The following is a 27423-nucleotide window of genomic DNA, read 5'->3' on the forward strand; positions in this document are numbered from 1 at the left end:
CCTGAGTAGCAAAGGGAGGTCTTCTAGTAGTCATTACTCGTCTCAACCTCAGTGAAGAAACCAACATCTGCCCAAGACCTTAGTGTATTATCTGTTCTGTTGCTCAACGTCAAGATGAACATGCCTACGGAGGAGAAATCAACTGCTGCAAGACTTTGTGATCTAAAGAGTATGTTTATTATTGGAGTATGTTTATTATTGGACCCACTTCACTTCTGATTGCTACAATCACATGGGTTGTAGAGGGAGTAACTCCTGCTCAAAACCTACTGACTTCTACTACTCCTGTCCCCATTGAGCACCAGTATTTAACTCTTCCCTATCATGAGCAGCAGCACAGGATGTCCTACCTCAACGATACGTTCATTCAAATGTTGCATCACACCCAAAATACTACGAACATCACCAACTGTTGGGTGTGTGGAATGATGCTAGCCAGAGGCGCAACTAGAGCCGAATTTCGGGGAAGGCTAAGAAAACATTTTGGGGGGGCTGAATCTTTAAGCAATAGGCAGAGTGGAGCTGATTTCGGGGGGGGCTGAATCTTAAAGCAATAGGCAGAGTGGAGTTGCAGGGGCTCTTAGAAGGGGTGAAACAACAGCAAGGCCTCATTAACATGCAAATGGTCTTTTAAAGACCTGTAAAGTGCTCGGGTGAGGCTGTGTGTGCGCCCGGGAAGTTGTCTCAACCCGGGCTGCCACACACGCTTAGAGCCCTTTGAGTCCAATGGGTGTTGCGCGCCTGATGCCAGCTCATCGGAAAACGGGAGGAACGCCTTTCATTCCCTTGCCATTTTCACATAACGGCTCCTGCAGAGCCTGGTTTGCACTGTTATGGGCTTCTCAAATTGCTAATATCACTGATGCTGGTGTAGGAGGACTCAATGCTCAGCTAAATAAAGTCTGCTATCCTGATGAGGAAGGAGATCTGCAAGCTACAGGAACTAAATGGGAATGGAGGAGCATCGTCGAGGAAATTCCTCCATGTGCTATGTTTTCCCAAACAATCGAACTGTTAAGGGTAATGGACCTCCTGTTATTGCTGTTACTAGAGCTCGAGCAGATCTTTGTGTAAGCAGTATTGGTAGTATCCCTGTGGGAAAAAGTGACTGTATTAGAACATTGAACATTACTGGAATAAACAATAGCAGTGTTTTGTCATCAGATAACACCTATTTCTTTTGTGGAAGTAAAGGGTATTACCACCTACCTATTGGGTGGTCCGGAAGCTGTTACATGTCCTTTTTGCTACCACCTGTAATTTTGGCTCCTGCTTCCTACCACAAAGACTATAAGCTGTACAATGACATTTCCAAGAGCCGATTTAAGAGGACAATAAATCACGATGAGGTGGATCAGACTGATACTGCACTGCAGCAATATGTTGACTTTAATTTGGGGCTGTTCTTTGTAGTTGCAGCCTTAAACAGTAGGAAAATTAGGCGCTTGACACGTATTGTAGAGGCTGTAACCAATCAGACAGCTATGGCCCTTGGGAATATCATGGAAGAACTGAAAATTGTGAGGATTGTGGCGCTCCATGTGAGAAGTTGGCCTGGCATATGCTGGTCACTAGTTATAGTGGCCACCTTGCACCAGTCCAATTCGACTCTTATGGTAGATAGGTTGAAGACAACCTTTTTAAAGAAAGCTATCCTAGTGGTAGCTGTGGAGAGTAGCCTTCAGGCTAAGTCTCAGAGGAATGTAAAGCAGCTTGTTTTACCTTATAATCTCTTGAATTACCAAATGAAAGGACACCACACAGGTATATATATATCAAATATATATGTATTTATTTCTAGACACACTCTACTAATCTCTTTATGAGATTAGAAGCCAGGTACACATTCAAAATTCAACGTTTCTCAATAAGTTAAGCACAAATATGGCTGGAGCCCTAGGGGCGTACCAGACCATATACTAAAAAAATGGTATAAGAAGGTCGACTTGCAAAATGACAAGGCTTAGGGCCTGTAGAATCGCTGGGGCTTCACCACTGCAGTGAAAACAGGTAAGTAGTACGCCCACGGGAGACGCGTGCAGTGTGTGAACACAGCCGTGGGTTCCCTATTGATTATAATGGAGCAAGTCGGGGTTTGATTTTTAAAGTTTTAGGGTACTTCGAGGAAGTCTACAAGCAAGCCACTTACAAGGTAAGTAATTCGAGGGCCAACACACACCGGAGTGCACGAGTTACCTCACCCAGGGAAGCCGGGTGCATAGGTGTCTTTTGGTGTCGGGTCGCGTCGCTGTTTTCTATGGAGACCAAAGAAGACTTGCTGCTTGCGTCGACTGAAGAAGTGTCCGGTGGAATCCAAGGGTGGATTCAAGATGCTGAAGACCTGAAAATTGAAGGGACAGTGTTCAAAGTCACTTGCCAGTGACCGGTGGCCAGGAAGATGGATGACCACAGATGTTGGGTGATTTCAGGTCGTTGATGGTGTTTTGACTCTTCACTCACGAGGCCCAGCAGAGTTTGATGATGACCAGCTGCTGGATTCGGAGTGTCCCACAACGTCTGCAGCTGATGGCAGTATTGTCAACCAGATTGGAGCCAACAAGCCTTGGCAACTGCAAGTCTTGTGTAGAGTGAAGAAAGTCGATGGTGCAGACCAGCAAGATTTGAGGGACTCACCCTGCAAGGGTAAGTGAGGGCAGGCCTGGAGCAACCAGGGGAGCTCTTTGAGTTGTTAAGAAAGTCTTCGGAGGACCCGCAAGCCAATGGGCAAAGGATCGCAAAGATGCCTCTTCAGGAAATGCTTCACCAGAGCCCACGGTCACTCGGGACAGGGTAGGCCTTGGATTTTCACTGCAAAACCTGCTGGAGGCTTGGGCCACAAATGGTCCAAAGCACAAGTTCATAGAATGTCATGAAGGGGTTGTACTTGACAATAGTGCACGGTCCCCGGGTATTGCAGTTTCTCATCACTCGTGGGGTCCACTCGCCACAGCTTTTCTGGGGACTCACAATGGCTGTCAGGAAGTCAGGAAATCTACTTCTGGGGCTGCAGGGACCTCGAACTTTGGCAGGAGTGGGAAAGTTTGCAACCATTGATTACGGTTTTTGGTGCCTGCCAAGCAGGGGAGTCACTCCTTGACTCCAAGGGAGATTCTTCTGTCTTCCAAAGGTAGTGGAACGTCGAAGGGCCAGGATTCTTCTTTGTAGAGCATCGTCCAGGGTTATCTGATTTGCAATGGCAAAGTTTGCTATCTTATAGTGAAGATAGGGGAGTGACTAGCTCTATGACCACTCCTCTGGGAGGGTCAGGGTAGGGGGTGGTTACACCCACTTCCCTTTGTCCAGCTTCACGCCAGAGCAGGGGCAGGTAGCCCTTAAACCGGTTTGAGCTGGCATATGCACAGAGGAGCCTACTGCTCCCTCAGTGCAGGACTTCAAAGCACTCTAGAAGTGCACCCACCCAGCCCCAATACACTAAATCCTGTCTGGAAGGTGGTGACACCTCCCTGTGACAGGATGCCTTTTGTTGGGCTTCCTCCACTGCGAGTTTCAGTCAGCAGCAGGAGGGCAGCCCAGTGTCTGTGCTGGTGGCATCCATTTTGTGATGCGAGGGCTCTTTCAGATTTCGGTCGTTTTACATGTCGTCCCCCTCTAAAAGGGTAGGATCATGCTCCCACATCATGGACTGATGTGGGGGTATGATTCCAAGTTGTTTGACACGTTTTGATGCAGTCATTCCAAAGTTAGCATTTTAATGCACTTAAGAGTATATGGTTTAACCGCATCCACAAACAGCCATAGAGAATAGACTGTGGTAGCTGCATAGGGGCCCTGCTCAGGCAGAGGCACCCCCTCACATTGTAAACCACGCACCCTGCCCTCAGGATTGATAGGGCCTGCCATAGGGGTGGCTGATAGGTTTATATGTGTGTGTATGGTGAGACATAGAAACCTATATCCCAGTGAGGAGTGCTAACACTACCTCACATAGGCTGCAGTAGCAGGCCTGTGGTGTCAGATTGAGTCTGCTTCCCAGGGGTGGCATAACACATGCTTCAGCCCCTGTTAAGTGCCTATGCCCTAGGTACCTTAGGTACCATATACTAGGGGCTCAGAAGGTTATGTTATGGTATGTTATTTGAATTTCTAACGCGCACAGCTACTCCTAGGAGTGTCCCGGCGCGAGCATAGGGAAAACAAAACATAACCTGACTAGATAAAAAGATGAGTTTTTAGCAATTTTTTTAAAACCGCAGGATCCTCCACACAACGAAGTGCCAAGGGAAGCGCATTCCAAGCACGGGCCGCATGAACGGCCAAGGAAGCGCCCCTAAGCGATGCCGCTGGAAACAAGGGACCTTCGCCAGCCTACGGGTCGAAGAGCGCAGAGTCCTCCCTGGAACATAAAAGGAAAATCGTTTCTGCAAATAGCACGGCCCTAGACCATGCAGTGCCCGATGGGCTATAGTAAGAGATTTAAACACCACTCGTGCCCCTACCGGAAGCCAGTGCAGGGATCGGAGATAGCCACGCACACTCTCCCTAGGCGGAACCCCACCCAAAAGGCGGGCCGCCGCATTCTGGACCACTTGAAGTTTATTGAGGGAATAAGCTGGAATCCCCACATAAAGCACATTAGTGTAGTCCAAACGGGACAGAATAAGCGCACGTACCACAGATTCACGTGCAGCCTGCGGAAGAAACGGAAAAGGTACCACAGTATCCAATCACTAGTGCATCTAATATGCGCACCAAGTCGTTTAGAGAGAACAGAGAGACTGGGGCCCTGATTAGCAGGGACCCAGCCAGACTATAGCCAGAAACCAGTGTATACATCAGAAAAAAAGTGGGGGCAACATAAGTGCAGATCCTACTCTCCTACACTCCAAAACAGGATGGTCCTCGACGTTGTCCTTGCGGACCATGGTGAAGCATGCCGCATCATCGGAAGTAGTTGCTGTGTCTATATCCCTGACCACGCCCCTTCAGTTTTTCAAGCAATTTCTAAGCTGCACAAAATAGCCACTGAAATCCATCAGGATTCAGGAACATGGACTTCGACTGGATGGATAAGGACCATGTTAACTGTATGGGGCTGGAAATTATTGTCAGCCCTATGTATATTTCTTGCTCTTCATTTGCTGCCTCTGTATACAATTTGGCCCGATGCTCTGTTCCCTATGTATTTCTACTTGTACCTCATGTATACTGACTAAACGAAATGTCACAAATGTGAATGCTCGCTTGGCAGTGGACCAAGAAATTACTGAATTAATGCAGATAGATGTGCACGATGTTTTCCGTACTCCCTCAATAGTATAGGAAGATGTCTTCAGCTAATGCTAAAAGGGCCATCTGTGGAAATAGAAAATAATTGCTGTTGGCATGAGCTGAAGCCATCTTGTTTGCAGCATGCATTTTTGTTAGCCTTGTGATTCTGCCATCTTCACTGTTGCCGGCCTTTCTATTCTGCTTGAGTCATCAGCTTTAGTTAACTCCTTCTATTCTAAGCTCAAGCAATGTATGAGCTCAGAAAGACCTGTAGCTGCTAAAATGAACCTGTTTGAAAATTTAACTGTCTATCATATCCTACTGATGTAAGCAATTATGTTCTCCCTCCCACTTTGCTGACTAAGTGATTACTCATCTGCCCATGCCTGGCTGTAACTATTCCTGTGTATGTTTCTACCTTCTATTTGTAACTACATGCTTACCAGTGCAGAAAACTCAATATAAAAGGCCCAAGGTCTGTGTATTCAAGTCACTACCTCCTGGAACACTTGAGGGTGTTGTATGGACGTGGTCTAACTCATGAGTGAATAAACTTGTTCTTTGAATTCCAGCTTCAGTGCCAATCTCTTCTTTGTTGGTTTAAGGACCTGTGGACAGATAAGGGTGAACCCCCGTACCGGTGGGCCCCCCAAAAGGCTCATTTCCACAGACGGAGCGCTGAAACCTTTCAAACACTGAGGGTGAATATTTGATTAATTCAGCATTCCGTTCATCATTTGTTCTTTTTGCATTTGTCGCCCCAAAGGGGATGGGTATGCCCAGACGTGGGTCTCGTGCTCTCTATGCCACCATATTCAAGCTGCCTGGCTGATGAGGGGTGTTACCCCGAAACCGGTCCCAGGATGCTTGTTTCTGGCCCAGGGTAGACTGATTTGCACATGGCTGGGTCAAAATTGGAATGGTGAGGCATGCAAAAAAACAATGAATTTAACCCAGTTCTGTGACTAGGGGTGAATGATTAATTCAGCATTCCGTCCATCATTTGTTCTTTTTGCATATGTTTATTTTTAGGTCATATAGTTACTTATATATGAGAATACGCCCATAAAAATGAAGGGTTGGCATTTTACAACTGCAAGTGCAACTCATACCGGCTTATGGGCTTTCCTGAGGTTGGGTTTTTAAACGAGGTTAGGTGGTATAGTTAATAGGGTGTAGGCACCAGAAGGTGGTTTCACTAATATTTACACGGTGAGTTTCTGATTAGTGACGGTGCTGTGGGGTTAGGGAGAACCACCCGCCTCCCCAAGTTTTTGTGGCAAAAGCAACAAGATACAATGATTTGAAACCCTAGCACACGTGATATTCAAATTATGGTTCTTTTTCCCATGTTATTCACACAAAAACAGTTGATCAATCAGTCGAGTCATTTTCTTTTTTCTTTAATCAAACTTCAGGTTTCCAGTCAGTAAAACATTCTTAAGCCAACACGTGTTTCGTCGCCTCCATTTCCTGAAACCATTGGTTTGAGGAAAATGTCCACATATCCGGATATTCTCTCCGTGGGGCCCAGTTCAAATGTTGTTGTATATATAATTGAATGCACACAGAGATGTTGATCACAATGGTAGAACTGATTTTAGACAACAATCATATTTAAAGACAGATGGTGTCAACAGAAACAAGGAGTAGCCATGGGTTCCAGATTCTCTCCCTCGTATGCCAACCTTTTTATGAGCTGGCTGGAGGAGAGGTGGATCTGGGGCCCAGTTGGCACTAAATGGACAGACTACATCCTGTTTTGGAGCAGATACATAGACGACTGTTTGATGATCTGGAGGGGAGACACAGGTAAACTGGTTGAATTTGTAGAACACCTCAACAACAACACTTTGAACGTCAGATTTACCTATGAATACAGTAAAGAGAGAATAGCTTTTCTTGACATAGATGTCAAAGACAACCAAATCAACAGCAGACTGTACCGCAAGAACACAGCTAGTAACACAATCCTACATGCATCCAGCGCACACCCGTCCCATCAGATTAATGCCATCCCCTATGGGGAATTTGTGCAAGCTAGACGTAATTGCAGCTCGGAACCTGATTTTAAAGCATGCACTGAGGCAATGACACAACGTTTCAAACAACGGGGATATGATAGATGCATACTTGAAAAGGCAAAAAATAGGATTGAAAAGACAGAGAGAGCCCTAACGCTTAGAGAAAATACTAAGAAGAAGAATATGGATACTAGCGTCAGATGCATTACTAACTATAATAACCTTTCGGGTGTCCTAAGTAAGAGTCTAAACAGACACTGGCACATTTTAAATGAAGATGTAACACTATCCGGTACGATTAACAGAAGAGCGGAAATAACCTACAGAAGAGGAATGTGCCTCAGGAACTGTTTGAGCCCAAGCTACCCCACAATAAAAACAAACACTGACTGGTTAACAGCACGTTCAAAGGTTTTTTATGGGTGTGGACACTGCACAGCATGCAAATGAGCCATTAATAGGAAGTTAGACTTTATGGGCCCAGACGATAAATGCTACAAGATTAACACCAACATAAACTGCAGTTCAAATTTTGTTGTATATATAATTGAATGCAGATGCCACAAAAAATATGTGGGGAGTACTATAAGACCACTACGTGAGAGGATTGGGGAACACATGAGGGCGGTCAAACAGGGCGACCTCAGATACCCCATAGTGACACACATCACAGACTGCCACACACAAGGACAGCATAAAGAATTTTCCTTTTACAGGATAGAACAGACTTTAAGACACCCGAGAGGTGGTAACAGAGAATTGCAACTGCGCAGAAATGAGGCATCCTGGATTCTTAAGTTACGAACAGCTGACATAGGGGTGAATGTTGACCAGGAGATGCATTATTTCTTGGGTAAATGAAACTCAGAGTTAGAGCCAAGCCCACTTGCTAGAAACAAAAAACCAGGATGTATTCTGATGTCAAATTACCAGATAGTATACTGCAAAGACACATAAGTCAAACTAACAAAGCTGAGCCTAACAATCTATGAAACTGTTATGTAGTTGTAATGAAACCGCCATGCATTATACAGTAAAAACGTAATTTTTAAAATAGATATAATAATGTATTAATATCTTGTTTGATGTATATGAATGTCACCCACACAAAATAGTCACTGAAAGCGATCTCTATTTATGGAGTAAATACAAACACATAATGGAGAACCTTAATAAGTTCGGCTACTCATCATAGACGACTGGAGCCAATGCACTCAAATTACTGGAATACAGGTCGGTTATATATAGAAAAATCGTTTTGAAGTTTGAAATAGAGAAATCATCGATCTACTTATGAGATACAGACGTTTGATGACCTTGGGGAAAATTGAAGACAAATAAAGCTGATTTTATCTTGCAGCTTATACTAATGCTCGAATTTCATTACTCATAGCTCTTTCAGAAATTACGATATTATCATGGACATGGCCTTAATATATAAGTATAGCAAAATACACCCACAACTAATATTGGGAATTTTACGTTACTTTACATTTAATATCGACTTAAGTTATGCCAAATACTCTGGCTACGCGTAGACTCTATAATATTCACAGTCAATACGGCACGTCGACTCAACCTTCTACCTAAGAACATCATGGAGAGGCAGATGTTGGGGATCTTATTAGACTTCCTTCCTCTTCTCTCAATAATTTAATGCATTTTAACATGCTGTTCTGCTTACATTTTGGGCCAGTATATCGGGGACAAATCAACAAACCTATAAATCTATAGGTCTTTGGATATTGACGTAAGAATCGTCTGTTTCTCCAACTACATTAATGTTTTTAGCCCATTCAAAAATGCCGCTGGCTTTTAAGCACCCACGTAATCACGCGCTTGACGCGATCACATGACCGTGCGGACGTACTCATTAGGACAGACTTCAGTTGAATGCCGGCACTCGTACACGAGGAGTCCGGCGTGGGGTACGCTATACGGAACGGCGGCATTATTGTCAAGTAAGTACTGACATGCTAATTTGGATTATACCGCGGTAGAGCGCGGAGCTCAGTTATTGCCTTAACGAAGGAGTACTTTCAACGGATTACCCCGTTATTAAGCTAGATTGTTCCTCTCTCTCGCTTTATATCACCCACTTAGATTTGGAAGCCAATATACAGAAGAAGGGTGTTATTTTACCGCCCAGCTGAGCTCATACTTATTTTAATAATTTGGAGAACACCCTACGCCACAGGATTAATGTGGCCTGGAATGATCGCCACATTAGGAGTATGTATACCGACTCTAATCTTGGGAGCACATATATTGAGTGCAGCTTGTGATTTAGGAAAGGATTAGTAGAACGTATACTGATATACAAATGCGTTTTATCTTTTTGTTGTGTCTCCCTATAGACTACAATACAGTATTACTGTTCAGGTTGGTTGTCTCGGTCTTTTTTCTTTTTGGGAACTTTACTGCATGTTTTAAGAGGTTGATCAACTTAATGACCGAAGTGGTGGTTTCTCTTTGGTCGTCGGTCACAGGTCCTTTCCGTGCAACTGGGTACAAAACCATATAAAACTTAATTCTATCACATACATTTTCAGACTTCACTTTTCCACTTTAATACCTGTGCCAAATTTAATAAAATTATGGGAATCTGTGTCGCTTTGGTTTAAAATCAGAATTGAACTGTCACTCTATCATATGCACACATAGACACTTCTTCTTGTTACTCTCCCCTGGTAGCACATTTGTTCTTAAGAGACAAATGTATGCGTTTAAAAATGTAATATAAGCTATCATATTGATTTCTTACCTAGCCGTGAACAAGTCGCATGTACGAAATTACTGAGGCAACGAAACACGAGTTGGTTTAAGAACGTTTTACTGACTGGAAACCTGAAGTTTGATTAAAGAAAAAAGAAAAGAACTCGACTGATTGATCAACTGTTTTTGTGTGAATAACATGGGAAATAGAAGCATAATTTGAATATCACGTGTGCTAGGGTTTCAAATCATTGTTTCCTAAGGTTGGGCACCACACTTTTTTTATCCATGAAGTAGGAAGGTGGAGGATAGTTGTATATATTTTACTGTAATGATTTTAATTAATCGAATGGTTAATAAAATTGAAATATTTCCGGAAAGTAAGTTTTCCCTACTGTGAAGTGGGTCACACACCGCTCGTCATACTAGCAAATAGCCCCATAGGATTCTGGAGAATGTAGTGACAGCGGCGAGTACACCTATGCCACGAGTATATAGTTATAATGCCATCCCTGGACACGTGTTTCGAGGTAATTGCCTCTCGTCAGCAGGGAGCAGGTATGTATGCGGGGTGCCAAGTAGACTGCCAAAATATATAAGGTATAGTACCTCTCACGGCGCACGGGTGCGGGATCCAGGCTCGTCAGCCCATCGCTCAAGGGAGCTTTAAATACAAATGTGAAGTGGGTCGCACACCGCTCGTCATACTAGCAAATAGCCCCATAGGATTCTGGAGAATGTAGTGACAGCGGCGAGTACACCTATGCCACGAGTATATAGTTATAATGCCATCCCTGGACACGTGTTTCGAGGTAATTGCCTCTCGTCAGCAGGGAGCAGGTATGTATGCGGGGTGCCAAGTAGACTGCCAAAATATATAAGGTATAGTACCTCTCACGGCGCGCGGGTGCGGGATCCAGGCTCGTCAGCCCATCGCTCAAGGGAGCTTTAAATACAAATGTGAAGTGGGTCGCACACCGCTCGTCATACTAGCAAATAGCCCCATAGGATTCTGGAGAATGTAGTGACAGCGGCGAGTACACCTATGCCACGAGTATATAGTTATAATGCCATCCCTGGACACGTGTTTCGAGGTAATTGCCTCTCGTCAGCAGGGAGCAGGTATGTATGCGGGGTGCCAAGTAGACTACCAAAATATATAAGGTATAGTACCTCTCACGGCACGCGGGTGCGGGATCCAGGCTTGTCAGCCCATCGCTCAAGGGAGCTTTAAATACAAATGTGAAGTGGGTCGCACACCGCGCGTCATACTAGCAGATAACCCCATAGGATTCTGGAGAATGTAGTGACAGCGGCGAGTACACCTATGCCACGAGTATATAGTTATAATGCCATCCCTGGACACGTGTTTCAAGGTAATTGCCTCTCGTCAGCAGGGAGCAGGTATGTATGCGGGGTGCCAAGTAGACTGCCAAAATATATAAGGTATAGTACCTCTCACGGCGCACGGGTGCGGGATCCAGGCTCGTCAGCCCATCTCTCAAGGGAGCTTTAAATACAAATGTGAAGTGGGTCGCACACCACTCGTCATACTAGCAAATAGCCCCATAGGATTCTGGAGAATGTAGTGACAGCGGCGAGTACACCTATGCCACGAGTATATAGTTATAATGCCATCCCTGGACACGTGTTTCGAGGTAATTGCCTCTCGTCAGCAGGGAGCAGGTATGTATGCGGGGTGCCAAGTAGACTGCCAAAATATATAAGGTATAGTACCTCTCACGGCGCGCGGGTGCGGGATCCAGGCTCGTCAGCCCATCGCTCAAGGGAGCTTTAAATACAAATGTGAAGTGGGTCGCACACCGCTCGTCATACTAGCAAATAGCCCCATAGGATTCTGGAGAATGTAGTGACAGCGGCGAGTACACCTATGCCACGAGTATATAGTTATAATGCCATCCCTGGACACGTGTTTCGAGGTAATTGCCTCTCGTCAGCAGGGAGCAGGTATGTATGCGGGGTGCCAAGTAGACTACCAAAATATATAAGGTATAGTACCTCTCACGGCACGCGGGTGCGGGATCCAGGCTTGTCAGCCCATCGCTCAAGGGAGCTTTAAATACAAATGTGAAGTGGGTCGCACACCGCGCGTCATACTAGCAGATAACCCCATAGGATTCTGGAGAATGTAGTGACAGCGGCGAGTACACCTATGCCACGAGTATATAGTTATAATGCCATCCCTGGACACGTGTTTCAAGGTAATTGCCTCTCGTCAGCAGGGAGCAGGTATGTATGCGGGGTGCCAAGTAGACTGCCAAAATATATAAGGTATAGTACCTCTCACGGCGCACGGGTGCGGGATCCAGGCTCGTCAGCCCATCTCTCAAGGGAGCTTTAAATACAAATGTGAAGTGGGTCGCACACCACTCGTCATACTAGCAAATAGCCCCATAGGATTCTGGAGAATGTAGTGACAGCGGCGAGTACACCTATGCCACGAGTATATAGTTATAATGCCATCCCTGGACACGTGTTTCGAGGTAATTGCCTCTCGTCAGCAGGGAGCAGGTATGTATGCGGGGTGCCAAGTAGACTGCCAAAATATATAAGGTATAGTACCTCTCACGGCGCGCGGGTGCGGGATCCAGGCTCGTCAGCCCATCGCTCAAGGGAGCTTTAAATACAAATGTGAAGTGGGTCGCACACCGCTCGTCATACTAGCAAATAGCCCCATAGGATTCTGGAGAATGTAGTGACAGCGGCGAGTACACCTATGCCACGAGTATATAGTTATAATGCCATCCCTGGACACGTGTTTCGAGGTAATTGCCTCTCGTCAGCAGGGAGCAGGTATGTATGCGGGGTGCCAAGTAGACTGCCAAAATATATAAGGTATAGTACCTCTCATGGCGCGCGGGTGCGGGATCCAGGCTCGTCAGCCCATCGCTCAAGGGAGCTTTAAATACAAATGTGAAGTGGGTCGCACACCGCTCGTCATACTAGCAATTAGCCCCATAGGATTCTGGAGAATGTAGTGACAGCGACGAGTACACCTATGCCACGAGTATATAGTTATAATGCCATCCCTGGACACGTGTTTCGAGGTAATTGCCTCTCGTCAGCAGGGAGTTGGTATGTATGCGGGGTGCCAAGTAGACTGCCAAAATATATAAGGTATAGTACCTCTCACGGCGCGCGGGTGCGGGATCCAGGCTCGTCAGCCCATCGCTCAAGGGAGCTTTAAATACAAATGTGAAGTGGGTCGCACACCGCTCGTCATACTAGCAAATAGCCCCATAGGATTCTGGAGAATGTAGTGACAGCGGCGAGTACACCTATGCCACGATTATATAGTTATAATGCCATCCCTGGACACGTGTTTCGAGGTAATTGCCTCTCGTCAGCAGGGAGCAGGTATGTATGCGGGGTGCCAAGTAGACTGCCAAAATATATAAGGTATAGTACCTCTCACGGCGCGGGTGCGGGATCCAGGCTCGTCAGCCCATCGCTCAAGGGAGCTTTAAATACAAATGTGAAGTGGGTCGCACACTGCTCGTCATACTAGCAAATAGCCCCATAGGATTCTGGAGAATGTAGTGACAGCGGCGAGTACACCTATGCCACGAGTATATAGTTATAATGCCATCCCTGGACACGTGTTTCGAGGTAATTGCCTCTCGTCAGCAGGGAGCAGGTATGTATGCGGGTTGCCAAGTAGACTGCCAAAATTTATAAGGTATAGTTCCTCTCACGGCGCGCGGGTGCGGGATCCAGGTTTGTCAGCCCATCGCTCAAGGGAGCTTTAAATACAAATGTGAAGTGGGTCGCACACCGCTCGTCATACTAGCAAATAGCCCCATAGGATTCTGGAGAATGTAGTGACAGCGGCGAGTACACCTATGCCACGAGTATATAGTTATAATGCCATCCCTGGACACGTGTTTCGAGGTAATTGCCTCTCGTCAGCAGGGAGCAGGTATGTATGCGGGGTGCCAAGTAGACTGCCAAAATATATAAGGTATAGTACCTCTCACGGCGCGCGGGTGCGGGATCCAGGCTCGTCAGCCCATCGCTCAAGGGAGCTTTAAATACAAATGTGAAGTGGGTCGCACACCGCTCGTCATACTAGCAAATAGCCCCATAGGATTCTGGAGAATGTAGTGACAGCGGCGAGTACACCTATGCCACGAGTATATAGTTATAATGCCATCCCTGGACACGTGTTTCGAGGTAATTGCCTCTCGTCAGCAGGGAGCAGGTATGTATGCGGGGTGCCAAGTAGACTGCCAAAATATATAAGGTATAGTACCTCTCACGGCTCGCGGGTGCGGGATCCAGGCTCGTCAGCCCATCGCTCAAGGGAGCTTTAAATACAAATGTGAAGTGGGTCGCACACCGCTCGTCATACTAGCAAATAGCCCCATAGGATTCTGGAGAATGTAGTGACAGCGGCGAGTACACCTATGCCACGAGTATATAGTTATAATGCCATCCCTGGACACGTGTTTCGAGGTAATTGCCTCTCGTCAGCAGGGAGCAGGTATGTATGCGGGGTGCCAAGTAGACTGCCAAAATATATAAGGTATAGTACCTCTCACGGCGCGCGGGTGCGGGATCCAGGCTCGTCAGCCCATCGCTCAAGGGAGCTTTAAATACAAATGTGAAGTGGGTCGCACACCCCTCGTCATACTAGCAAATAGCCCCATAGGATTCTGGAGAATGTAGTGACAGCGGCGAGTACACCTATGCCACGAGTATATAGTTATAATGCCATCACTGGACACGTGTTTCGAGGTAATTGCCTCTCGTCAGCAGGGAGCAGGTTACGCACCTGCGTTGCTACGAGAGGTACTTTACCTGATAATGATTTTAGCAGCCTACACAGCAACCCTACACTCTTTCCTACTCCCTGCTGACGAGAGGCAACTACCTCGAAACACGTGTCCAGGGATGGCTAACGCTATTCACACTTGCACTCACGACACGAGCATAGGTGTATCCGCCGACGCTAACTACAGGGACCACAGTTCTTTGGGGTAACACGCAGGTAGGTCAGCAGTGTGCGACCATTTGGATTTAATTATTTAGTGGCTCCATGAGCCGGGGAGTCGACGGACTCAGGTTACGCACCTGCGTTGCTACGAGAGGTACTTTACCTGATAATGATTTTAGCAGCCTACACAGCAACCCTACACTCCTTCCTACTCCCTGCTGAGGAGAGGCAGCTACCTCGAAACACGTGTCCAGGGATGGCTAACGCTATTCACACTTGCACTCACGACACGAGCATAGGTGTATCCGCCGACGCTAACTACAGGGACCACAGTTCTTTGGGGTAACACGCAGGTAGGTCAGCAGTGTGCGACCATTTGGATTTAAGTTTTCCCAACTACTGCTGGAGGACCACACATCATCTAGGAGGAGGAAAGCTTCCATTTTTGATGCCCGCATGGTTGGGATACCTGTTTCTGTGTCTTACTGTCTCCTGAATAAACCATCATGCAAAAGCCAAACATTAGTAGTTTCCATGCTTGTTTTATCTGACATTAATGAGGGAGTGGCGACGGATGACTTAACTGGCTTTACTTAACATTGGTCTGTACTCATTTTAAAGTGAAGTCCTGGTTGTACTTGGATCACAGACAACGTTGTGCATGGCCTCACGCTCATAAGACATACTGCAGTGGTTCAATCAAGCACAGAGTATGTAATCACCAGTCAAGGGCCATACAGTGATTGTTTTTCAAAATATTCCAGTCCCTGTTGTAATGAATAGACTCCTGGCAGTTAAGTCCAAGGGACGCCACTTTAGAAGATGTATTTAATGGTGTATAATGAGGCACGAAATAAGGTTTTACTTCGAAGTTAAAAGTTTCCGAGCGTCCTCCAATCAGAAAAGTCATCAAGTTGCTCTGTTGTAAGTGAATTGTCATCAAGAGTCCCACGAGCCTCCAGATCCGTGATTGCTTTGATTAAATTGCTGTGGGTGAGCAAACCTTCTACTGCTCTCTTGCCATTAACATTAAGGTTCATGTGTTTTTAAACAGAATAGTTCCTAACTCCTTCTGTTGTCATGGGAATGTGCAATGCACCGTCGCTTCCGGAAATGTTCCACACTGAGGCTTCATAAAAAAGTGAACTGTGAATCTATATCTGAAAGTTGTTAGTTTTCCACGAAGTCAGTTTTCAAATGCTTCACGAGTTTATGCTTACTTTCATATTTCATTCGTTATAAAGTTTTTGGTGCATTTATTACCGTTCTTAATCATGTTCTTTAAAAGTACAGCAGGCCTTTGAAAATGTTCGATCTCAATATGTTATTTTTTCCGCACGTATAGGAATGTACTCTTTTTGGGCAGCGGACATCAGTGGAGACGCTCATTCTTGAAACCAAACCTTGCAGTTTTGGGGGTGTTTCTTTTTCAGCTCCTATGCTCGCGCACCTGTTCAGGCGCGTGTTAGGCACCTTTCATGGGCAGCTTGCTTCCTTCTTTCGAATATGCCAATGGAGCCAGTTTGTTGTCTCATTTTTAAAATGCAAAAGAGTTTTGTTCTTTGCTAACTGTGTGGGGGTTGGAGCTTCAAAATAAAAGTAGCATTCGAACACCAGTAACCTTATATAGTCTAAACGAAGGAGGATTAAAAGCTTTGAAAACCACTCAAGGGCCCCTGTTACGTCTATAAGTATATTTAATTATAAGGGTGCACTGTCCTTGTTTGCGACAGATACAACCAGGACTTTAAGTGGGATGGAAAAACTAGGGGGGTGGGGGTCTCTCAAGGGGGCGTGGCCAATGTAAATAAGTGCGTGGCTTTAAACAAGTAAGCAAAAGATCTGTGCTTAGCGTAGTGTGCCGTCCGACTGGTATTTTGCGGCTTCTGTCATTTAGGTCATTGCATCCAGATATATAATACAACAAGTGACATTACACCTACAGCAAGCCAAAACTATTGGCTTTGTCAATGGTTATTTGCATAAGCAACAACTATGACTTCGTTGAATATATTATGACAATCCTTCAGTTCTGAAATGATGAGACTGTGAAAGACCTTTAACGAGTCTCCTCGAAGTTATCCCGAAGGCAGTGAAGAGTGGTACTGCTGCAGAGTTCAGATTTTGTTTTTACCCGTTGGGTAAAAATGGAGAGCCCGATAGAGACCTATTTCAACACCTGGGGGCAGATTTACAAGCCCCTTGCGCCTCATTTACGCCACCGTTGCGTCACTTTTGTGACGCAGCGGCGGCGCAAATCCTGCGCCATGGAGCGGGGTACTTACAACGTGACGCATCTGGGAGATGTGTCACGTTGTAAAGCCCTGCGCCAGAAGTAGGCGTTCCTGCGCAGGGGGGGGCGTTCCGTCGCAGGAACGCCTCCTAAAAGTGGCTGAGTGAAATCTACAAGATTTCACTAAGTCACTTTTAGGCCCATGCTGCGTCAAAACCCTGCGCCTGCCTGAAGCAGGCGTAAGGATTGACGCAGCATTCACAAGATAGGGCCCCCCAGAGCATTGCTGGAGCTGCGTCGTGCTTGCGACGCAACTCCAGCAATGCGCCACTTTTACGGCACAGATGCGTCACGCATCTGTGCCGTTTTTGCCCCATGGTGCGCCGCATTGTAAATGTGGCGCATCCATGGTGGCGGAGCTGTGGCGCACAATAACTGGCGCATCCCTGCTTATATGCAGGGATGCGCCAGTTATTGTAAATATGCCCCCTGCTGTTTAGAACTGCCGGTGCTCAGCACCGGTGGGACCCGGCCTACTTAAAGCCCTGGATACAGCTCACCTTCAACCAGATGCACCAGGCGCAAAAAGGGACAATATGCCTTATTGCAATGAATGTGCTGCCACTCCGGGGGCATCTTAAAGGATTTCGGGGGCCCTAGGCCAAACATAATTGTTCAGAACAGCTTATGATTCATGATCCAATTCCAGCTCTTCCATGCCCTCTTCGTCCTGGTCACCCAAAGTGCACAGGGACACTGTCCATATTCTAAATGTGTTTACATTTAATATTCAAGGATAGCGACTTGTTTTTAATATTAGAATATACAGCAGCCGCTCTCTAATATTATTGCAAATTATCTTTGTAACACCCACCCATTTCTCTTATGTGAGATCCTGGTTTGACCTGAAAGAATCTTTTTTTATGTATGTTGCATAGTGTTGAAAAATAAACATTTATCTGCAAAATGCCTGTAATCGACTCCTACACATCACCCACATAAAAATGAAATTAAAGGAAAACAGTGTTTTAAATAATCTGTTTAAGAATTATTCAATGCCATCAGGGCAAGACTCTGTGCAGAAAAGAGCTGGCTGTATCAGAGGTAACCAAAAAAGACTGGGTCCCTGGGCCAGAGCCCCCCTTGCCAATGCCTTATAACGTCTCTATGCCCCAGGGGTGGCCGCAAAATCACGCTGCTGTGGAGGCAGCGAACTCAGTGAAATATGAAACAGCTGTTTCCAAGCCTCTCAGTGCTACTCTGTACTAACAGCAACCCACCCTCACTTTAAAGAGGGGTTAGATATCCCACTGCAGGCAGGTGCAGTGAGTGACTGCACCTGCTCACAGTGAATGTCTGGGGGCATCCATGGGACCCCCTTTCTCACCTTCAGAGGGCTGCCTCCAAGGGGCTCACTGACAGTGCACCACCTTTTTGATACACACTTTCAAGGTGTCTATGGGGTGAGTATAGAGGTAAAGGGATTCCCTCATTTGCATGGGGACATGACCCATGCAAATAAGGGAACATCCTCTGAAGATAGAGCTGGTGCTTCATGTGCACCAGAGCTATCACTATTACAGAAAGAATGGCACCATCATTTGTGGCCTCTTCTGTAATACCATAGAGATAACTCCAAGGTTGCAAAAAGGGAGCACACACGCAAACTGCACCCCTGGGGTACTATGTGTAATAAGGCCCCAGGAGTTAATACTTTTGGAATTGAAGTTGCCCTGTCCACTATGTGGCAGGTTACATCTGGTTTGCATATTGTTGAGCCTTATTTGTTAAGGCACAAACAAGATAAAATGATATAATGAAATGTAACCAGAGTAATTAACTGTGGTTCACTTTGATTCAAAGATTTCCATCCCTCCTGGTTTGGCTGTTTGCTCGGGGTCTTCATTTCTGATCCCTTGACTTCTAAAGTGACCTTATTATGGAACAAATTTATCAATATTTGCACCATTTTCTAAATACTCGTGCAAAAAGGAAACCACCTCTTAATTTCAACATAAGCACACAATTTCAATCAATTAACCAGGGTGTTGTAAAGCACACTACTCACCTGTGAGAGTCTCAAGGCACTGGGGGTTCAGGTATTACAGTTAAAATCAATCAATCAATCAATCAATCAATACATTTGTAGAGCGCACTACTCACCCGTGAGGGTCTCAAGACGCTGAGGGGGGGAAACTGCTACTGTTCAAACAGCCAGGTCTTGAGAAGTCTCCTGAAGGTCAGCAGGTCCTGAGTCTGTCGCAGGTGGATGGGGAGGGTGTTCCATGTTTTGGCAGCGAGGTGGGAGAAAGATCTGCCGCCGGTGGTAGTTCAGTGGCGAGGGAGAGGTCAGCGGACTCAAGCTGGCGGTTGGGAGTGTAGAAGGTGAGTCGTTTGTTGAGGTATATTGGTCCAGCGGCGTGGAGTGGTTTGTGAGCGTGGGTGAAGAGTTTGAAGGTGATCCCCTTGTTGACGGGGAGCCAGTGCAGGTGTCTCAGGTGGGCAGGGATATGGCCGTGGCGGGGGATGTCGAAGACGAGGCGTGCGGAGGCGCTCTGTATGCGTTGAAGTCTTTTCTGGAGTTTAGCCGTGATTCACACGTAAAGGGCGTTGCCGTAGTCTAGCCTGCTGGTAAAAAGATATTCAGATCCATCATTGTTGATTCCCATTGTGACTTTTTGAGACTTCCCTGAAAATTCATAATTGGATTTTGTTCAGAACTGTGAGACTTCACGACTCTAGTATTGTTTTCGCACTCCTGACCATTCAGGCCTTTTCTTCTCTTAGGCTGTGCTCATAAAGTAAAGGCTATTTATACAGAGCCCCACTGTAAACATATCTGCAAAAGATATTATGCAATTTAATAAAATATTCTGAGGTTAATAGGTGAATGGGCAGATTCCATTCCTTTTTTAACAAATTTTCCATCTCAATTAATATGATATCCATCGTCATTCTCCTCCACTTTAAAACATAATTGTTCTGCAACTAATCTCTGTTTATGTGCCATTTGCACTCAAAAGATTACATCTTACTCATTTATTTATTGAAACAAATATTTTAAAGCGCAGAGAACTGGACAGAGAACAAGGAGATAATAATATCAAAGACAGAGGGCAACATGTACAATGTGATTTAGTGGTCGCAAACCCAGTGAAATGATAGAGTTTGGGAGCGCTAAATCACTTTTTCTTGTGTTCCGAACCATTTTGAAATTCAAAAAAGTTTTTCCAAATCGTAAAACGTATTTAGAAATTAATAAAGATTTGAAATTAGGAAGGAGAGTGTTTTGCGCATTGCTCCAAAATCGTGACTCAATAACATAAGTATCAATAGTTTGAGATCGCAATTCCGTTCGTAAACCATTGATCAGTACTGACTCCCAATCTGGGATGGTATCTGATTTGGAAAGAGACAGGGGTCCTGTTAGAAAGGGCTTTTACAGCGGGTTTACCCCCAGACATTTTGATGTTTGACCTCCTGTTTTTGACCCTGTTTTTGTTGGTTTTAGGACTCTGGGCACTTTACCACTGCTGATCAGTGCTGAAGTGCAGATGCTCTCTGTGTAAATTGAGTTATGGTTTGGTGTTTCAATGATTGGCATAGTTGATGGACCGTTAAGTCCCTAGTAAGTGCACTGAGAGTGCCAGGGCCTGTAAAGCAACTGCTTCTAGTGGGCTTGTAGCGCTGATTGTGCCACCCACAGAAGGAGGACCATAAAAGTAATTCAGACCTGCCACTGCAGAGTCTGTGAGAAGTTTGCAACCACCATGACGACTTGGGAAGTGCACCCACTTGTCAGGCCCTTATCTTCCCTTTTCTTACATGTAAGTCACCCCTAAGGTAGGCCCAAGGTACATCCTGTGGGCAGGGTGCTGTGTATGTTAAAGGTAGGACATGTCCTGGTGGTGAATTACAGTGCATTTCATTTTTCACTGTTGTTAGACCTGACATCCTTGGCGTAGGTTTTTCCCCTAACTTTTGCCTCTGCTACCCGGATTTTTGATGCTGTGCTGAATTTCGTTTTTGCTGGTTTAGATGCTTTGGACACTCTGCCACTGCTAATCAGTGCCAGAGTGTAAGTGCTCCCTGTGTAAAATATCATATTGATTGGATATACCTGATTGGCATATTTGTATCACCATGAAGTCCCTAGTAAAGTGTACTGTGTGTGCCAGGGCTGGTGATGACAGATGCTACGAGTGGGCCTGCAGCGCTGATTACGCCACCCACACGAGTAGCCCTAAAATGGTGTCTCAGGCCTGCCACCGCAGGCCTGCCTGCAGTCCCTGGACTGCCATGTCCTCCTGGCCAGTGTCCACACTGGCCGGGCCTAACCCTTCCCTTTTTGTGCACATCAGTCATCCCTATGGAAGGCCCAAGGTACCCCCCTGGGCAGGGTGCAGTGTATGTAAAAGGTAGAGCATGTACTAGTGCAGGTAACATGCTCTGGTAGTGAACAGCGGCCATTTTGTGTGTTCACTGCTGCAAGGTTATCTTGCTCCATAGGCCAACACGGGGGAGGCTGGTGCCAATGGCCTTCAGCCTATCTTCTCATAGGAACAAGATAAGACATGAGTGTTTGATATCCCTGAGCTCAGCATTTAATAACACATCTTTTAGGAGAGGTTGTTTTTAAATCCTGAGATGGAGAACAGTACTTTTTAGAGAGTAGCTGTTCTCTTGTCTGACCCTTCTGTGTGCCTGGGCATGCTTGTGGATTGACTGTCTGGTTTGAGAGTGACAGGGGCTGGGGAGCCCCCAGGAGGTTGGATGAGTCAGCCCTTTGCTGAATGACTGCATTTGCAAGTAGAGTGGAGGGAGGAGATAGCACCTGGGAGTGAATAGGGCTGTGCCTGCCTGACACACTGCTGGCTCCACCTCCTGCTGGGCGGCTGACGACCCTGCCCCTCACTCTGAAAGGAAAGAAGAAGCCAGGAAAACAAAGTGCTCCAGCAACACCCAGAACTGGATCAGACCGGGCTCAGGGCCCACTTGCACAAAGACTTCAACGACTTTTAGGGGTATAAGTACAGGACCCCTGACAACAGATTTTTAGATTCTACAATCAAGAGGAACCTCTGCTGAAAGACGGACCGCTGAAGGACTGAAGGAAGATTGCCTTGCTGTGTGCTCTAAGGGCTGACCTGTTCTTCTGTGCAATTGAAGCTGAGGAGGAGAAGGGGTCTTGCTGTGTGCTGTGACCCTACCTACTTGACCTAAACAAGACTTTGCTGTGTGCTGTGTCTTCAACTCTGAATCTCCAAGGGCCTGAGACGAGCTGGCCTCCTGTTCAGCAACCCAGGGACATAAAGGTTGCCGAGACTGCAAGACTTTGATCTGCCCGGTGAAGTGCTTGGCTGCTCTCTGCTTTGCTTGAGAGCGCCGCGCTGATTCTTGCCTGAAACCGGCTGCCGTGAGGAAAAGATCGACGTGTTCATCGGCACATGTATTGCTGTGGCCAAGAGATCGTGGGCGTCCCCTGAGCTGCTGTGAAGCTTGGCGGCGTCTCGATCGACCCGCTGACTCGGGGCACCTCGAAACATCCTGCCCGCAATTCACCGCCACGGCCCTGGGGCCCGAAATCGATTTGAACCTGTGTCTCCCCGTTCCGCAAAGCCAAGGAGAAGGAAGCAAGGAGGCCGCGACCTGATTGGTTGTTGGTGGAGGCTAGGCCGACGGAGCCGCGCTGCGAGTGGCTGACTCCCGGTGACAGCTGCCCTCATCACTGGGGGCTCGTCGAGGGAGTCGCGACCGGATTGGTCCATCTCTCGAGAGTTGCAGGAACCCAGCCCGCATCCTGGTGAGTCTGAATCGGGAGGGAGAACCTCGTCAATTGCAGGGATGTTCCTTTCCATCCCCGAACATCCCGCGTAGCGTGTGGGGGGCCCGGAGACTGCCGCCCAGTCTGCCATTCCTTGATTACTAACGGAAGAGCAGCCGAAGAAGGAGCGCTTCAGTCATAAGCGCGGGGGCACAACTGTAGAACGTGCCTTAAGTACTGAGAGCCTACAAACACATTCTCTTTGAATCTTAACTCACCCAAGAGACTAGAGACTATCTTTTTATTTTCCTAGCAACCAGAGAAAGCTGAAGAGAACCGGAAACTAATGTGAAACGCTATGGTAGTTGATTTTTACTGCTGAAATTAGATAAAGTTATATTTTCAATATACTCACCTGTGTGGTCTACATTTGTGGTGTACTGGGGGGGTCATTGTGGTTGTTACGTGCAAATACTTCACACATCGCCTTGGGGATAAGCCTGTCTGCTCGAGCCAAGCTACCTAGAGGGTGAGCAGGGGTTATCTACCGTGTGTGTCTCTGTACCCTGACAAGAAGCAAGGGTCCCTATTTGGTCTAAGGTACTTACCTCTGCCAACTAGAGACCCCCAGATCTAACAACTATGGAAAGGCTATCTGTCCCATAGGGTAGAATGGGAGTTTATTTATAGCACTTTATAAATATAACTTTTCATTGGGACAAAATAGGAAGCTAAAGTTTAGTATGCCTGAACTCAGAATATAAAGATACATCTTTTAGTAAAGATGATTTTTATGTTCTGTGTTTGAAAATACAACTTTTAAAAAGTAGGTATTTTCTTGCTTAGTCATTCTATGTGCCTCTACTGATTTGTGTATTGGCTGCTTGGCTTTGGAGTGACAGGGGTTGGGGAGGTGCATTCTCTCAGACGACCACGGGGGGGGGGGTTGATGTGTGACCTGCGTGTACCTAAATGAGTCAGGGCCGGGCTGAATAGACCTGGGCTGTATTCAGAGTAGTGGGAGGAGTTTTCACTAGCACCGGAATAGGTCCGGTCTGCATTTAGAATGGTGGGAGGAGATTCCTATGCATGACATCATCCCTATCTTTGCAGTCAATCACAGGGGGTCACAAATTGCTACTTGCCTAATTAATAATGAAGCAGGCCATTCTACAACCCCCTGCAACTACTTGTGTGTTAACCCAACCTATTAGTACATAAGTCAGTTAGCAAAATAAAATACTGCTCGCAAAATGTCAGTATGCAATTTGTGACAGCTTTTTTCTGACCAATGTATTAGTACATCTGGCCCCAGATTCTAAGTGCGGCACTGCATGGGGAAAGAGGCACAGTAGTCGACTGTGTATTTTCTGCCTCACCAGTATTCTCTTGGGACGATTGACCCTCACAAAGGACGTCTGCACTACCCTTCCCCATCCAGTGATGAACCATTGTCTTCCATGACAACATGCTCTTGTAAACATTCTATTGCAGTTCAGCACCAAATTAATGACTGCACCAATTTAGTGCGTAACTGCAACACGAAGGATGGTTTGGTGCTGGGTTATTAGTAATGAATGTGTAGTTTTAGATCGCACAAACTCGCCCCGAAGATATCAGGTATCAGAGCGCTTTACCTGAGCACCAGTTTTGTTACAGACCAGTACATTTTTTTTTGTTAGACACGAGATTAAGTTATTTGCCCAAAATCATAGGTTCCTGAGCGTCGTTGCCGGGACTCGTCTCTTGTTCCCCATCTTCAAGGTCCACCACTCTAGCCGTTAGGCTGCATCCTCTCTATTAATAGGTCTTTTACATATATTCTTAGCAACAGGGACTTTAACATCCGCCCATGTGCATTAAGGCATCCCCTGCTACAACTGTACACCCCCTGTTTAGGATGCATCAGGATAGAACTAAAAGGCAACATTGGGAGGTGTGGCCTTAGAGTTGGTGCTCCGCCTTGTTATTCCATAGTGTCCCCGCAGGCCTGCACTGCACTGCAGGAGTAGGAACAACAATTCAAGGAGTCCAAGGAGTAACGTCACTGCTTGGATGGCGCATTTGCCACTCGTACTCTCAGGACCCTTAGACATTTGGGGCTGGAAGTGATGAATTGAAACTCCTATTGTGGAGCCTCTAGATGGGATTCCTTGTGACTTTATGTTCATATGCTTTGAACTACACCCTGAAAATGAATTGCTTATACTACTTAGTAAGATCATTGTGAATGGTATTCATGTACTGGAACTCATAATAAGAAGCTCCCAGTAGAGACTTGGTTAATATATTTTCGTGATTAGACAACGTCAATACCAATGATTGACTTTCAATGCCCTGAAGAAGTTTTTATGTAAAGAACGAAACGCGTTGGGTGATGTCTGAACTGCTTTTTTACTATAAGGAATAAAATAAACTTTAAGAACTTCTTGTTTAACTTTAGGACTCCTTTCCTGGTGCACCTTACATTATTTCAAAACTCTCACTTTATAACATTATGTGCGGAGCAATAAAATATGTATTTATCTCGAATGCTTTAATTTTTTTCTCTAACATATCAGTGTGTGTTGACAGATTCGAAATCTGTTTATGCTTTGACACTAATTGCCTTTTTATCATTTTCACTCCTCTTTCTCCCCAGGCCACCTTGCAGAAACTTTCCATCTTTTCTAACTTTCTTATGCATGCCCATCATCATATGCCTTTCTGTATTTGGAATATTTCCCTTGTGTTTAGAATTGTTGTGCCTCACAATACCCATCAATGTTCACCCTCGATTAGTGCATGTTGTTTAACCTTTCACTGACACTCAATCTGTCTAAATTGCATTTAAAGGTTTAGATTAATGTTGCTTTGTGCTTTGCTAAACCGGTTACCCCAGTACAGGAGAACACACATCTTGCATTTGAAATGCATACTGGTAACTGTAAATTTAAAAGGTTACATCAGATGTTGTTAGACTGCTCGAAGTACTATAGTTATTGCCTAACTAACTTCTGGGTCAATATTTCACCAATAAAGAGTTCAGACAATCATACATCATGGGGCAGATTTACAAGCCCCTTGCGACACTTTTACGCCGTCGATGCGTCACTTTTGTGACGCAGCGGTGGCGTAAACCATGCAGCACGTTGCGACTTATTTACAACGTGACGCATCTAGGCAGATGTGTCACACTGTAAAGCCCTGCGCCACATGAAACCTGCGTCAGGTTTCATGTGGGCGTTCTGTCGCAGGGTGGGCGTTCCCTCGCAGGAAAGCCCCGTAAAACTGACACAGTGAAATCTACAAGATTTCACTGAGTCAGTTTTACGACGCTGCTGCGTCAAATCCTTACGCCTGCTTGAAGCAGTCATAAGGAGTGACGCAGCACGTTAAGTATGGGCGGCCCCTGTGCATTGCAGGAGTTGCATTGCGCTTGCGACGTGACTCCAGCAATGCACCACCCGCACACCACAAGATGCGTCACGCATCTTCTCCTCCTTGCATCATGGTGCGCCGCATTGTAAATGTGACGCATCCGTGGTGGTGCAAGGGGGGGATTACGTGACGCATCTGTTCTGGCGCATCCCTGCTGAGTGGCAGAGATACGCCTGATGTTGTAAATCTGCCCATATGACTCCAGGACTGTGCACGCAAAATAAGAATAGGGAAGACCAGGCATTAGCCCCTTCCTGTATCACATTGAGTTGGTTTTGCTCAAAGGAAACACACCTATATCTGGAACTAGGAATAAACTACAGATTCAACTATAACAATGTTTGGCTGGTACAATGTCCCACTGCAGGCTGAAGATAGTTAAAATAAAACAGGTACAGTACATAAACATATATTGTGTAAACGTGGTTTTCCCTGTACTGTGGGAGCTCTGTGTAATGTAAGATGCTTCACTGCCATTGCTCTAGTACTAGCTAAGAGAAGAGTGGAGTGTGTTTCTGGATCACACAATGAGAGAGGGGGCCAGGGGGGCGGATGGGGGTGTTTGGGGTTGGTAGCTCCGATAATTTTTGCATCTACCTTCAGAATGCACATGGTATCTGATTGTTTTAAAAGTGTATCCCCCTCGGGCCATGGGTAGGTTCAAGGGTGGGAGGAGTTAAGAAAGAAGGTAAAGTTACAGAAGGACGAGAGTTGGAAGGCTTCAGGATGTTACAAAAGGTATCATTATGGTTAGGAGGACTCAGTGGAATAGCTTAAAGCTGAAGAGAACGACTGTGTAGTGGTCAATTTGTATTTTTGCAGAATTGGTGCTCAAAGGTGTAGCTGACCATTCGGGGCAAGTTGGTAAGATCTCTGTGTTCCTTTAGGAGGCTTTTATATGCCTACCGAGTTTAATGAAGTGCCCAAAGGTTTGACCCCTCCAATTAGATCCCACGAGGTAGGTTCCATCCTAACCTTGAACCTATTAGGTGGGGTTCAGAATCGTTTCCTTCCTTTAAATAACTAGAAGGAACAGGATTGGCTGTCTCAGATCAGAGAGGGTGATGGTAACCCTAAAGGG

General features: G+C 46.0%; 1 protein-coding gene across 3 annotated transcripts in view; it reads left to right on the plus strand.

Moving 5' to 3' along the window:
* The first annotated feature begins 9113 nt into the window (after positions 1-9113).
* Positions 9114-27423, plus strand: part of LOC146802275 (uncharacterized) — a 275082-nt gene continuing 256772 nt past the window's right edge. For all 3 annotated transcript variants that reach the window (XR_014967723.1, XM_085621850.1, XM_085621849.1), the window contains exon 1: positions 9114-9214. The gene's annotated coding sequence lies outside the window, so the exon portion shown is untranslated. The remainder of the gene's footprint in view (positions 9215-27423) is intronic.

The sequence above is a fragment of the Triturus cristatus genome, chromosome 8 (assembly GCF_964204655.1).
Source record: "Triturus cristatus chromosome 8, aTriCri1.1, whole genome shotgun sequence".
In the NCBI taxonomy this organism is placed as follows: Eukaryota; Metazoa; Chordata; class Amphibia; order Caudata; family Salamandridae; genus Triturus; species Triturus cristatus.